The following is a 13508-nucleotide window of genomic DNA, read 5'->3' as shown; positions in this document are numbered from 1 at the left end:
AACGATTAGTACGCCAAGGCTGCGCACAAGGTTGGAGCTGTTTATGTCTGAATTCCCAATCCTGATTGGTGTTGCTTTAGGATAGAGCTGTTTTGATGGCGAGTGCTGGCTTTGGACAAACAGGACCTCAGTTTTGTCAGCATTCAGTTTCAACCAGTTATCATTCATCCATGCCTGTAGCTCAGCTAAGCAAGAGTTTATTTTTGGGGTAGGGTCTGTTCCACCAGGTTTGAAGGACAGGTATAGCTGTGTGTCATCGGCGTAGCAGTGGTACGTCAGGCCATGACGTAGGGTAAGTGTACCGAGTGGCAACATGTAGATTGCAAACAGCAGAGGGGATAGGATTGATCCTTGTGGCACTCCGAATTGTAGAGGTACAGGTTTGGACATTATAGGACCTAGGGATACTCTCTGTGTTCTGTCAGTCAGGAATGATCTGAACCACTGGAGGACTGATCCACTGATGCCACAGTACTCATGCAGTCTGTTAAGCAGGATTTCATGGTCAACTGTATCAAAAGCCGCTGAGAGATCCAACAGGATTAGGATGGAGCATTCCCCTCTGTCCCTTGCCATGAGCAGATCGTTGCAGACTTGGATGAGGGCTGTTTCACAGCTGTGGTGTTTCTTAAAGCCAGATTGTAGAGGGTCCAGGATGTTGTTTACGGACAGCCTGGTTTCAAGTTGCAGGTAGACAGCCTTTTCAATAACTTTACCTAAGAAGGGGAGGTTGGAGACAGGTCTGTAGCTGCTCATAGCATCTGGATCCATGGAAGGTTTTTTAAGAAGGGGCTTGATGATTCCTTCTTTTAGAGAGGTAGGAAACCTCCCTGCTTGCAGAGAGCAATTTACTATTTTGTGAAATGCTGGACCAAGCAGGTCAGGGCATTTCAGCATATGTTTAGTTGGTCCTGGGTCCATGTCGCAGGTTGTATGGCGGAGGCGACGGAGGATGTCTGAGATCTCTTCCTCACTAATACTTTTGAAGTCAGTCCAGGGTGTTAGGTTGTTTTAGCCACTATTTCCGGGAGTTGAATAAGTCTTAGGTGCTGTGGACTGAATGAGAGACCGAATAGAGGATACTTTGTCAGCAAAGTAGCAAGCAAATTTCTCGCATAGCTCCTTTGAGGGAGTTATAGTAGGTTTTAGACAGGATGGATTACATAGTCTATCAACTGTGCGAAATAGTTGGGCTGGCCTGTTGGCGGCCTTTGCGATCTCCTGTGATAGGTAGGAGGATTTTTTCTTGGTGATATTTTGGTAGCTTTCCAGGTGAGAGACAAGGGTGTGTTTATCTTTTGAATTCTGAGATTTTAATAATATTACTCGCTTCAGGTTCCCTTTAGGCTTCTTGCACACCAAGACGTTGCATTAGGTGCCACGTTAAGGTCGCATAACGTGCACCTAACACAACGTATGGTGCTGCAAGAGCCGACGGTAGAGTGAGCCGCGTTAGGCGGCTCGAGTCCTATAATGTCTCCCAGAGTGGCGCTGATTGGCTAGCGGGACCACGTGATGCGGAGCGAGACACTCCGCATCACGTGGTCCCGCCGGCCAATCAGCGCCCGCCAGTGCAGTGAATATTAAGTAGCCATGTGCGCGGCTACTGTAGCTGGCTCTCCCCGCCTCCTCTCCGCCCCCCACTGCGCATGTGCAAACAGTCTAACGCGGCTATAGCCGCTCCAACGCCGTAGCATGCTGCACTTTGCACAGAACGTGCAGCGTTACATGTAACGCAACGTGGGCTGTGTGAACAGCCCACTTGTGTTACATTGCTGTGCGTTGGGGGAGCGTTACAGGCGCACTAACGTGCGCCTGTAACGTCTTGGTGTGTAAGCAGCCTTAATGATATCTTTGCAATGGATGGTGTGGTTGAACACTATTTAACTAGCATGACCTTAGCATCTAATAGTGAAGACAAAGAGAAAAGATTAATGTGTGCCCTACCTCCTGTTTTATATGCATTGATAGAGGTAGATGCCCAATCAAAAGCAAGGAAGGAAGGAAGGAAGGAAGGAAGGAAGGAAGGAAGGAAGGAAGGAAGAGGTAGAGAAATTAAGATTTCAATAACGTGAGATAGAAACAACTGTCCAACTTATTAAGTCTAATAAAACCCAATTACAGATAGAGATCTCAAACAGGGAAGCATTGATTGGGAACCTAGAAACTGATGCTGAACATAGTGGCATAGCATACCGCAAGCTTAAAAAGGATTTTGGAGAACTGCAGCAACGGTACTCCAAAAGTCAACAGACAGGTACGCCTGATAGGGAGAGATCTTCTGATCCTCCAATAATTACTCCCCAATATAAAAATTGGTCGCCATCTGCTCCTAAAGCCAAACCAATTGGTGATGGTGTACCAGAAGCACAGGAAGTTTTGTGCCGGTTGAGTGAAGCTTGCCAAGCTGTGACCGCCTTACTAGGTAATCAAAGAACTAGGATTCTTAGAGATTCTCGTCTAGACACTTCCCCAGAGAAGAATGTGCGAAATCCAACACCCGTATTATTATTATTTTTGTTTATATAGCGCCAACATAGTACAAACAAATAATGGGGAACAAATATACATAAGAAATACAAGACACTGTACAGTCATGCCATTAAATAGAATAAGTACAGATATATACATAGTTGATATGTAGTTGGTACATGTACATATGTTAAAATTACAGCTGTATGAGAAACACTAGGAGGTCCCTGCCCTTGCGAGCTTACTGCCCTTGCGAGTATCAAATGTGTCCCATAGAAGTTATGCTTCCCATTCTGACATTAATACAAGTGAGTCTGAGTGTGATGAGAGGAAACGTGGGTCCAGTCCTGTCCAAAACAGGGGGAAGAATTCCCATAAGAGGGGTTCAAAAGGGAACAATCCCCAATCTCCAGGTGAGAAAAAAAATTCAGCCAGCATTATTAAATTCCTGAATGCTGCTGTGCCAAAATTTTCTAAGAAAGGTTCTTCTCAGATAGCAAACCACTTACAACTGTATGAGCCTACCATGGATTCATTAAAATTGTCTGATGCAGATAGAATCAGGTTCCTTCCATGGGCCTTTGATGACAAATACCGTCACTATTTTTACTCCTTTATAGAGAGAGGAATCAATAAATGGCAGTCTGTCTTACATGAAATAAAGATGGAGTTTGGCCCATATAGAACCAGTGCAAAATGAGAAATCTATAAAAAACAAAAAAACAAAAAAAAAAACAAAAAAAAAAAAACTTACGTCTAGGCCCAATCAAAGCCCTCGAGAATTTCTCTCTGTACTTAAAAATGCCTACGGGTTAGCCTATAGAAACCCTGACTGAGAATCTGTGGAATTTAAAGTATTATATGAGGCATAACCAACCCAGATCAAACCTAGTCTCGCCCACGATCTGGATTTTGAGAACCCCCTAGAAAGACTGGTGACTTCAGCAACCTTACTGTTTAACATCAGTGAGGGCCAAATTGTAAATGAGAGGAGAAATAAAAATTTTCCAGAGCACAATGTTAATGAATCCAGAGTAAAGCCTGATTTAAACTTAGACTCCCAGCCGAAGCACCTCGGATGGGGATAGCTCAAGTTCTGGAAACCAGGACTACCGTCCTCGGTTAAAATCGGGGGTACCAAGGATACAGGGTAACCAAAGTTATAGGGGTTACCAGGGGTACAGAGGTCCCCAGGGATATAGAGACCCCCAGGGATATAGACGTTGGGATAATAGGCCCAGGCAGCTGTGGGAAAGAAGACAGGATCCCCGAACTCACCTAGGGGTAGATCACCACCAAACTCACCCACAGGGAACCGAAACAGTCCTCAAAACCAAAACCCTCGTAGGCCTAGCAGACTTGATCAAATTGCAGATCAAATTAACAAGTTAAATGACATTGTGAGTAAAATGTCTCAAGTTTTAGTGCCTAAGAAACCTGAAGTTTTTTTTAAAGGAAAGAGCAGGGCCAAGCTCTGCCGAGTAAAGGAAACAGAAAAAGATTCCGACATGGAAATGGACAAGACAGAATTAAATATGGTTAACGATTATGTTTTGCATTGCCCAGACCCATCCAGGGTCGGGGAGGTGAACTAATGTTTCTGGCGTTTTTCAGCTTAATAAGGACCAAGTATGCAATCCAGTGTTACTCGAGCCTGTGTGTGAAGTACCTTCTGTTCAACTTGTTGCACTGGTGGAATCCATGGAAACTCAGATGACCTGCAGGCGGAGCCAGGAGGAGCAATCTCCAAATTTCCTGACGCCACAGAGGGATCACTCCCTAAAACAACAGATGGTAAAACACTCCAATTTTCTCTGTAATCTTTTACAGTTAGAGGGATGGTATTTTATAGATACCTACCTCCAAAATGGATGTGTCGGACCGATCCAAGGGTTATTGGATACTGGGTCCCAGGTCACTATTTTGTCTTTCAGCTATTACCAACAGGTTTTGGAATCATCTACGAAGAAGCCGAGACTGAAGGCATTTGATGGTTCTCTGATAAGAGGAGTAGGTGATGACAGTTTACAGGTGAAAGGCACATCCTGGTTTACATATCAAATTGGTAAAAGAGTCATTAGACATCCAACCTTGATTGTGGATCTTCCTTATGATAGGCTGATCATTGGGATTGATCTTCTCAAAGGACTGAGTTCCATAATTGATTTTATTAATCAAGCAATATGGACTCAAGTAAAAACTCCTATTGCTTTTGAGCACTCTAGCAATGCACAGCCGCAACAGAGCTGTCATATGATTGAAGAAAGGCCTAATTCTGTTGAAATCCATTTCCGAAACAATCAGGTACCAGATGTTACGATCCTGAAAAAAGGTAAACCCGAAGAAAATGTTAATACTGCTTTTCACATCATTAATATCCAAAAAGATAAGATTGAAAAGATAGTCCTTGAGGATGATGTATTAACCATTTCCCTTAAAGGGGGAAATCAGGAAGTTGCAGGCATAACCAGGCATACACAATCATTGGTTAAAATCGAGAAGACCAAAGATACTATGCTGATTACTATACAGGTAAATAATATTGCCCGGGTGAAGTATGCCAAGTTGGACCTGAAATCTGAAGCTAGACTGCTTTAGAAGTCTAGGACTTCTAAAGCAGGTTACATATCCTCAGTGTAATGATCCGCTCAGCTGGCTGCACAGGCAGCCAGCTGTTTGACCATTCCTTGTGTCTGAGGGATGCATGTCTCTGGATAAGAGACCTGGCTTTGTCTTGCAAGTTCCAGACCTGCTCTGCTGCCGAGGGATTTGCATACATTGGTTATGCAAATCATCTAGCTGCTGGCAGTATAAAGGTTGGGATCACCCACAATCCTTTGCTGGTCATAACGGTTTGTTAAATCACTCCTGGAGTGTCAGCCTTCCCTGTTGGATTGTTATAGTTAGAGTAATTCTGGGGACTGCACTAGGCAGCTTCTCTAGTGCAGTTAGCCTGCTTATCTGTCTTGTCTGTATTGCCTCTCTGTTGCGATTGTCCTGTCGCCAACGGTGGTCGTCAGGAAATCGTTCTGTCTGTCTTGGAGTATAGCTGGAGCAGCGGTTGCTACCAGCTATCTCCTCTGTTGTCTTGCTTGGATCGCACTAGTCTCTAGCGGTAGCGGCTGTGGATCCTTCTGATCTGTTTCTTGGAGTATAGCTGTAGCAGCGGTTGCTACCAGCTATCTCATCGCCCTGTCTTACTTGGATCGCACTCGCTCTGGCGGTAAGAGCAGTGGATCCTGCTAGCTCTGTTACTTTACCTGGATCGCACTCGCTCTGGCGGAAAGAGCAGTGGATCTTTCCTATCCTGTTTCCCGTTCATCTGTCTGTCTTGTCTGATACGAACGCTTGCTGTAGCCTCGGTGAGGTAACCGTTAAGCAAGCGCTCGTGTTCTCTGTTTCGTGTTTGGGTGGCGGGGGTTAGTTAGGCGTGCTTGTCTCTGTTGTGCTTAAAGGGATACTGTAAGGGGGGGGGGGGGGATCGGGGGAAAATTAGCTGAACTTACCCGGGGCTTCTAATGGTCCCCCGCAGACATCCTGTGTTGGCGCAGCCACTCCCCGATGCTCCGGCCCCGCCTCCAGTTCACTTCTGGAATTTCTGACTTTAAAGTCAGAAAACCACTGTGCCTGCGTTGCTGTGTCCTCGCTCCCGCCGATATCACCAGGAGTGTATAGCAGAAGCCCAGTATGGTCTGTGCCTGCGCCTGGTGACATCAGCGGGATTGAGGACATGGCAACGCAAGCGCAGTGGTTTTCTGACTTTAAAGTCAGAAATTCCAGAAGTGAACTGGAGGCGGGGCCGGAGCATCGGTGAGTGGCTGCGCGGGCACAAGATGTCTGTGGGGGACCATTAGAAGCCCCGGGTAAGTTCAACTCATTTTCCCCCGACCCCCCTACAGTATCCCTTTAACACGCGGAGACCGCGCCGTAAACGCGTTCGCTGTTGCAAATTTTCTTTATCTTCTCATTGTATGATTTGCTGTGCCTTTGCTACCCTCGTGCCCTGTCTTGTTTAAGCCTTGTGTCACCTCTGGCAATCGCCTCTCTCGCGATTGCGTTCCTACTTTGTTTCTGCTGTTGTGTGTCCACCGTCGCATGTTGGCGGCTAGATTGGTGGACATACATACATTCCTCATCTGTGCTTATTTGGTCTTGTGTCGCTGTTAGCAATCGCCATCTCTGGCGATTGCCTTCTCACCTGATCTTCATGGTTGTGTGTTCATCGTCGCAGGGTGGCGACTAGATTGGTGGACACACATACCCTCTGTCGCTTTGATCCCTCTCTTTCAGGGCTATCTTGCCCTGCGTTTCTTCCCTTCATACAATTCCTGTCTGGCGTCTGTGGCAAGGCAGAGGAGCTGTTCCTCTGCACTCCACACAGAAGGATCTGAGAAGATACTGGTTGCAGATATCGGAATCGTATGGAATAATATATTCCCAGAGATATCCGTGGGATACAAGATTGGTCCCAAAAGTAGCCAGGTTGCCGAGCTTGCTGCTGTGTACAAAGCTATACAAATGGCTATTGAATATGATCTTAAAGAATTTGTTTTAATTACGGATTCTGATTATGTTCGGAACAGTTTTGTGGAATATATTCCCAGTTGGAAAAGATCTAACATGTTGAGAAGTAACAAGAAACCAGTTAAACATGGTAAGCGGTTTTGTAAAATTGAGGGGTCATACAAAATATCCTGGCGCAGATAAAGATGGGAATGATCTAGCAGATTTCCTCACTAAGAAAGCAGCCCTTGATGGCGAGATTCTTGACATTGATGACCTCATGGGAATTATCCAAGTGGATGTCACAACCAGGGGGCATGCCTAAAAGGAGTCTCAACCTAATATGGCAATGTGGAGCCAATATTCCCCGAGTAAGGATCTAATTGCGAGCCAAAAGGGGTATCACATTATTGGTTTGTTTTACAGATATATTCAAAATCCACAGGAGCATCCCATAACCATGGAAGACTGTGCTGATAAGGAGGAACTACGCATTCTAATGAAAGGCGAGTGCCAATTTCCATTGCAGAACGGTTTATTGATACGGACCACGAAAAACGGTATCACGCAATGGGTAGTACCCGCAGCATATTGGGGCTTAACCACTTGAGGACCGTGGGCTTTACCCCCCTTAAAGGGACACTTAAGTCGAACAAAAAAAATGAGTTTTACTCACCTGGGGCTTCCAATAGCCCGCTGCAGCTGTCCGGTGGCCTCGCCATCTCCCTCCGATCCTCCTGGCCCCGCCGGCAGCCACTTCCTGTTTCGGTGACAGGAGCTGACGCGAGTGATTATCTGCGTTCCTTGCCACAATAGCGCCGTCTATGCTGCTATAGCATATATCATATAACATATAGCAGCATAGAGGGTGCTAATGTGTCTCGGAATGCGAAGAATCACTTGCGTACCCAGCCTGTCAGCTCCTGTCACCGAAACAGGAAGTGGCTGCTGGCGGAGCCAGGAGGATCGGAGGGAGACGGCGAGGGCACCGGACAGCTGCAGGGGGCTATTGGAAGCCCTAGGTGAGTAAAACTCATTTTTTTTGTTTGACTTAAGTGTCCCTTAAGGACCAGGCACTTTTTTTCCATTCAGACCACTGCAGCTTTCACGGTTTATTGCTCGCTCATAGAACCTACCACCTAAATGAATTTTGGCTCCAATTCTTGTCACTAATAAAGCTTTCTTTTGGTGCTATTTGATTGCTGCTGCGATTTTTACTTTTTATTATATTCATCAAAAAAGACATGAATTTTGTCAAAAAAATGATTTTTTTAACTTTCTGTGCTGACATTTTTCAAAGAAAGTAAAATTTCTGTATACATGCAGCACGAAAAATGTGGACAAACATGTTTTTGATTAAAAAAAAAAACCCATTCAGCCTATATTTATTGGTTTGGGTAAAAGTTATAGCGTTTACAAACTATGGTGCAAAAAGTGAATTTTCCCATTTGAAAGCATCTCTGACCCCTTGTCATGGTTCATGAGGGGCTAGAATTCCAGGATAGTATAAATACCCCCCAAATGACCCCATTTTGGAAAGAAGACATCCCAAAGTATTCACTGAGAGGCATAGTGAGTTCATAGAAGATATTATTTTTTGTCACAAGTTAGCGGAAAATGACAGTTTGTGACAAGAAAAAAAAAAAAAAAAAAGTTTCCATTTCTGCTAACTTGTGACAAAAAAACAAAAAAAATGAAATCTGCCACGGACTCACCATGCCCCTCTCTGAATACCTTGAAGTGTCTACTTTCCAAAATGGGGTTATTTGTGGGGTGTGTTTACTGTCCTGGCATTTTGGGGGGTGCTAATTTGTAAGCACCCCTGTAAAGCCTAAAAGTGCTCATTGGACTTTGGGCCCCTTAGCGCAGTTAGGCTGCAAAAAAGTGCCACACATGTGGTATCGCCGTACTCAAGAGAAGTAGTATAATGTGTTTTGGGGTGTATTTTTACACATACCCATGCTGGGTGGGAGAAATATCTCTATAAATGACAATTGTTTGATTTTTTTTTTTTACACACAATTGTCCATTTACAGAGAGATTTCTCCCACTCAGCATGGGTATGTGTAAAAATACACCCCAAAACACATTATATTACTTCTCCTGAGTACGGCGATACCACATGTGTGGCACTTTTTTGCACCCTAACTGCGCTAAGTCCAATGAGTACCTTTACGATTTCACATTTCATTTTTGTTTCAAGACTACTCCTCACGGTTTAGGGCCCCTAAAATGCCAGGGCAGTATAGGAACCCCACTAATGACCCCATTTTAGAAAGAAGACACCCCAAGGTATTCAGTTAGGAGTATGGTGAGTTCATAGAAGATTTTATTTTTTTGTCACAAGTTAGCGGAAATTGGTTTTAATTGTTTTTTTTTCACAAAGTGTCATTTTCCGCTAACTTGTGACAAAAATAAAATCTTCTATGAACTCACCATACTCCTAACGGAATATCTTAGGGTGTCTTCTTTCTAAAATGGGGTCATTAGTGGGGTTCCTATACTGCCCTGGCATTTTAGGGGCCCTAAACCGTGAGGAGTAGTCTTGAAACCAAATGTCGCAAAATGACATGTGAAATCCTAAAGGTACTCATTGGACTTTGGGCCCCTTAGCGTACTTAGGGTGTAAAAAAGTGCCAACGCTGTACTCAGGAAAAGTAGTATAATGTGTTTTGGGGTGTATTTTTACACATACCCATGCTGGGTGGGAGAAATATCTCTGTAAATGACAATTGTTTGATTTTTTTTTTACACACAATTGTCCATTTACAGAGAGATTTCTCCCACCCAGCATGAGTATATGTAAAAATACACCCCAAAACACATTATGCTACTTTTCCTGAGTACGGCGGTACCACATGTGTGACACATTTTTTGCAGCCTAGGTGCGCTAAGGTAGAGTGACCAGACGTCCCGGATTGCCCGGGACACGTCCCGGATTCGGGGTCCGCTGTCCCAGGCTTAATGAGGTCCCGGGAAACGTCCCGCTTTCAGCAGCGGGACGTCCCGGCCTCGGGACTCTGGCCACTCTCTCCTCAATGAACTGGCAGCGGCGTCTATAGACGCCGTGCCAGTTCATTGCCCGCAGCCCCGCTCCAGCCTCCTCTTCCGGTGTCTGTTTCCGACACCGGCAGGCGAGCAGGGCTACGGCAAGATGGCTGCCGAAGCCCTGTACTGGAGACCTATTTGTGTCACTAGTACAGGGCTTCGGGCGCCATCTTGCCGTAGCCCTGTCAGCGCGGGAGAGAAGAGCAGGAGGAGGAAGACGGTCCCGGGACCGAGCAGCGCGCCAGAGGCCGGACACTTCTGCCAGGTGAGTAAATGCTTTCTTTTCCAGGTGAAATGTTTGCCCGCATTGTTTCTTTTCCAGGTGAAATGTTTGCCCGCATTGTTTCTTTTCCAGGTGAAATGTTTGCCCGCATTGTTTCTTTTCCAGGTGAAATGTTTGCCCGCATTGTTTCTTTTCTGGTGAAATGTTTGCCCGCATTGTTTCTTTTCCAGGTGAAATGTTTGCCCGCATTGTTTCTTTTCTGGTGAAATGTTTGCCCGCAGTGCGTTTCTTTTCTGGTGAAATGTTTGGCCGCAGTGCGTTTCTTTTCTGGTGAAATGTTTGCCCGCAGTGCGTTTCTTTTCTGGTGAAATGTTTGGCCGCAGTGCGTTTCTTTTCTGGTGAAATGTTTGGCCGCAGTGCGTTTATTTTGTACTGACATGTTGCCCGCATTGCGTTTATTTTGTACTGACATGTTTGCCCGCATTGCATTTATTTTATACTGACATGTTGCCTATTGCGTTTATTTTCTGGTGTCCGGGGTAACTGTTACTGCATTTATTATTTAATGGTCATAGATGGCTATGTTTGCTGCTTTGTGGTTACGGTATACTATTAGCATCACACAGTTTCTGCACACCCATGATACAAAGTCTCGTTTGTCCACATCATGGCGTAAACACTGCTTTCTTATGCCTCGCTGTTACATCATTACGTTAGCTCCGCCCATACAAGGTCATGGCCAACCCCCCTCCCCCAGTCTTCGCCGCTGCGTGCTCCTCACTCCTTCCCACTTTTCGCCGCAGCGCGCTGCGCGCGCCGCCCCCCCCCCCCCCCCGTCCCCCCCCCCCCCCCCCCGTCCCAGGTTGGACCCACAAAAATATGGTCACTCTAGCTAAGGGGCCCAACGTCCTATTCACAGGTCATTTTGAGGCATTTGTTTTCTAGAGTACTCCTCACGGTTTAGGGCCCCTAAAATGCCAGGGCAGTATAGGAACCCCACAAGTGACCTCATTTTAGAAAGAACACACCCCAAGGTATTCCGTTAGGTGTATGGCGAGTTCATAGAAGATTTCTTTTTTTGTCACAAGTTAGTGAAAAATGACACTTTGTGAAAAAAAAAAAAAAATCAATTTCCGCTAACTTTTGACAAAAAATAAAATCTTCTATGAACTTGTCATACACCTAACAGAATACCTTGGGGTGTCTTTTTTTCTAAAATGGGGCCACTTGTGGGGTTCCTATACCACCCTGGCATTTTACGGGCCCAAAACCGTGAGTAGTCTGGAAACCAAATGTCTCAAAATGACTGTTCAGGGGTATAAGCATCTGCAAATTTTGATGACAGGTGGTCTATGAGGGGGCGAATTTTGTGGAACCGGTCATAAGCAGGGTGGCCTTTTAGATGACAGGTTGTATTGGGCCTGATCTGATGGATAGGAGTGCAAGGGGGGTGACAGGAGGTGATTGATGGGTGTCTCAGTGGGTGGTTAGAGGGGAAAATAGATACAATCAATGCACTGGGGAGGTGATCGGAAGGGGGTCTGAGGGGGATCTGAGGGTTTGGCCGAGTGATCAGGAGCCCACACGGGGCAAATTAGGGCCTGATCTGATGGGTAGGTGTGCTAGGGGGTGACAGGAGGTGATTGATGGGTGTCTCAAGGTGTGATTAGAGGGGGGAATAGATGCAAGCAATGCACTGGCGAGGTGTTCAGGGCTGGGGTCTGAAGGCGTTCTGAGGGTGTGGGCGGGTGATTGAGTGCCCTAGGGGCAGATAGGGGTCTAATATGATAGGTAGCAGTGACAGGGGGTGATTGATGGGTAATTAGTGGGTTTTTAGGGTAGAGAACAGATGTAAACACTGCACTTGGGAGGTGATCTGACGTCGGATCTGCGGGCGATCTATTGGTGTGGGTGGGTGATCAGATTGCCCGCAAGGGGCAGGTTAGGGGCTGATTGATGGGTGGCAGTGACAGGGGGTGATTGATGGGTGATTGGGGGATAGATGCATACAGTACACAGGGGGGGGGACTGGGGGGGGTCTGGGGAGAATCTGAGGGGTGGGGGGGTGATCAGGAGGGAGCAGGGGGCAGTTTAGGGAATAAAAAAAAAATAGCGTTGACAGATAGTGACAGGGAGTGATTGATGGGTGATTAGGGGGGTGATTGGGTGCAAACAGTGGTCTGGGGGGTATATTAACCATATATTTTCCAGATTTGGTCTTCCCCAGCGGATTGAATCCGCTCGCGGAAGTCACTTCACCAGCAAAGTAATGAATAAGATGTGGGAAATTCTAGGAGTAAAAAGGAAGCTTCATATAGCTTACTGGCCAGTTTCTAGTGGTGGAGTAAAGCTCTACAATCAGTCTATTGTAAACATTCTGAAAAAGTTTGTCAATTAATCTGGTAAAGACTGGGATGTCAAATTACCACTGGTTCTCATGGCTATCAGAGCCACTCCAAGTGCGGCAACTAAACTTTCCATTTGAGATGCTCACACGTAGAAAAATGGTGTTACCCCATTTACTTTATAAGACCACGGATAACTATTTGATGAATGCAACAACTGCACATCAATACGTGGAAAATTTATGCAAACCCCTCCAGCAAGCTTTTGCATTTGCTCAAAGAAATATTGAAAAAGCTGCAGTAAGTACAAAGACGTACTATGACTTAACCAGTTGGGCCTATCTGGACGAGTAAGTTCGTCCAGATATGCTCTGCTGCCGCCTCTTCCGCCGCTAGCCCCCCAATCAGTGAATGGGAATATAATTCCCATTCACCGTTCTAACTTCCCCGCAGAAAAACCGACGCTTTCTATTGAGAGAGCGCGGTATTTCTGCCCCCCAGGAAACTTCTCTGTGTTCCTTTTAGTTCCTGGATGCAAGATCGTTCGCATCCAGGACTTTGACTGTGGCCAAATATTAAACTGCACCCACATACATTTTCAATAAACAATTGTCTTATTTTTACATTTAAAAATTGGCTGTTTCCCTCCCACACCAAAAATTACTCACATACATTTTTATTAAGGGGAAAAATAAAAAAAAATAAAAAAAAAAGGACAAATAGTTACCCAAGGGTCTGAACTTTTTAAATATGCATGTCAAGAGAATATGTTATTATAGTATTTTAAATTATAAGCTTTAAGTAGTGATGGACGCAAATTGAAAAAATGCACCTTTATTTCTAAATAAAATATCGGCGCCATAAATTGTGATAGGGACATCATTTAGACGGTGTAATAACCGGGACAGATGGGCAAA

The 13508-nt window shown here is 45.4% G+C and overlaps 1 protein-coding gene and 1 pseudogene across 1 annotated transcript in view; one reads left to right on the top strand and one right to left on the bottom strand.

The window, feature by feature from the left end:
- Positions 1-13508, bottom strand: part of LOC137533574 (meiotic recombination protein DMC1/LIM15 homolog) — a 603524-nt gene that overhangs the window by 499976 nt on the left and 90040 nt on the right. The gene's annotated exons all lie outside the window — the stretch shown is intronic.
- Positions 1978-13508, top strand: part of LOC137532345 (uncharacterized) — a 46695-nt pseudogene continuing 35164 nt past the window's right edge.

This window comes from Hyperolius riggenbachi, chromosome 9 (assembly GCF_040937935.1).
Source record: "Hyperolius riggenbachi isolate aHypRig1 chromosome 9, aHypRig1.pri, whole genome shotgun sequence".
Classification (NCBI taxonomy): Eukaryota; Metazoa; Chordata; class Amphibia; order Anura; family Hyperoliidae; genus Hyperolius; species Hyperolius riggenbachi.
Note: the sequence above shows the minus strand (reverse complement) of the source record. Positions and strands in the feature narration are given on the sequence as shown.